The sequence below is a fragment of the Mandrillus leucophaeus genome, unplaced genomic scaffold (assembly GCF_000951045.1).
Source record: "Mandrillus leucophaeus isolate KB7577 unplaced genomic scaffold, Mleu.le_1.0 Scaffold190, whole genome shotgun sequence".
NCBI classification, from domain to species: domain Eukaryota; kingdom Metazoa; phylum Chordata; class Mammalia; order Primates; family Cercopithecidae; genus Mandrillus; species Mandrillus leucophaeus.
This window is the reverse complement of record NW_012101921.1, coordinates 3048483-3050297: the sequence shown is the minus strand read 5'-3', so window position 1 is coordinate 3050297 and position 1815 is coordinate 3048483. Positions and strand designations below refer to the sequence as shown.

The 1815-nt window shown below is 44.1% G+C and overlaps 1 protein-coding gene across 1 annotated transcript in view; it reads left to right on the top strand.

The window, feature by feature from the left end:
• Nucleotides 1-1815, top strand: part of THADA (thyroid adenoma associated) — a 376494-nt gene that overhangs the window by 174624 nt on the left and 200055 nt on the right. The window lies entirely within an intron of this gene.

Here is a 1815-nt window from a genome sequence, read left to right as displayed (position 1 = left end):
TGGTTTTCCCCTGGATTTGGGCCACTCGGCGGCCTGTCTCTTCTTTGACTGCCCTGGCCAAACTCCGCATTATTTCGCCAGGCGATGGCCTGCTGGCATGCCGGCCTGCTGTTGCCTGTTGGTATACTCTTGACATCCAGCTGCTTGTGTGTTCCTCCGCCCATGTGCTCCTCTTGACATCCAGCCACTTGTGTGCCTGCGTGCTAGGGTTTCAGGGGATTTTATAGGCACAGGATAGGGGCATGGGAGGCCAGGGTGGTCTTGGGAAATGCAACATTTGGGCGTGAAGGCAGGAGTGCCCGTCTTCACCTAGGTCCATGGGGATAGGCCAGGGGTGGAGCCTTCACCAGGAACCCGCCCTCTTCCTCCCAGCACTTCCCTGCCTGCTTTCCATATCAGTGGGAGATTGGGATCCAATTGTAATTTTGTCTATGTGGATAATCGGTTACCACACTATGTTTCTCTGTGATCTGCGGTATTAACTCTTTCACAAATCAAGATTTTATACATGTATTAATGTATGTCTGCTCCTTTGCTTTCTATCCTATTTTATTGGCTTACTCGTACCCAGAGTCCTTGAGTTTTATGGTATTTTTAGCTATCTGGATGAGTCCTCCAACCTCATTCTTCTTTAAGATTATCTTTGATACTCTTACTCTTGGTCCTTGATGTGTCTATATACATTTTAAAATCTACCTCTCAGGGCCGAGCGAAGTGGCTCCTGCCTGTAATCCCAGCACTGTGGGAGGCTGAGGTGGGCCAATCACCTGAGGTCAGGAGTTGGAGAACAGCCTGGCCAACATTGTGAAACCCCGTCTCTACTAAAAATATGAAAAATTAGCCAGATGTGGTGGCATACGCTTGTAATCCCAGCTACTCGGGAGGCTGAGGCACGAGAATTACTTGAACCCAGGAGGCGGAGGTTGCAGTGAGCCAAAATTGCAGCACTGCACGCCAGCCTGGGCAACAGAGCAAGACTGTCTCAAAAAAAATAAATAAATAAAATGAAGTAAAATCAACTTCTCAGGTAACTTGCAGACGCACAAACACATACACATACACATACACACACACACAATTACTGTTTTTATTGGAATTGCGTTGCATTTACAATCAGTTTGGGGAGAATGTCATCTTTATAATATGGAATCCTCTAATCTATGAGCATAGCACATCTCCTTTGTTTGTTTGTTTGTTTGTTTGTTTGAGACAGATTCTCACTCTGTCACCCAGGCTGGAGTGCAATGACACGATCTTGGCTCACTGCAACCTCTGCCTCCCAGGTTCAAGTGATTCTCCTGCCTCAGCTTCCAGAGTAGCTGGGATTACAGGCATGCACCACCACACCCGGCTAATTTTATATATTTTTAGTAGAGACAGGGTTTCTCCATGTTGGTCAGGCTGGTCTTGAACTCCCAACCTCAGGTGATCCACCCAGCCTCCCAAAGTGCTGGGATTACAGGTATGAGCCACTGCACCCAGCACCACATCTCCTTTTTAAGGCATGTCTTTTTTTTAAAACAACATCTCCCTATTAAAAATATGAAATACCAATGTAGAAAAAAAAGAACCTTGATCTCTATCTCACATTATACACAAAAATTAATTTGAAATGGATCATAGAACTCAATGTAAAAGCTAAAACCATAAAGCTTCTAGAAGAAGACATACGATATGTTTCTTAGGTAGAGATTTCTTAGGCCATAGAAAGCATGAATCATAAAAGAAAAAAATTGATTAAATAGTGGACTTTGTCAAAAATTTTAAAATTCTGCTCATCAAAAGACATTATTAAATAAGTTGGCAAACCACAGA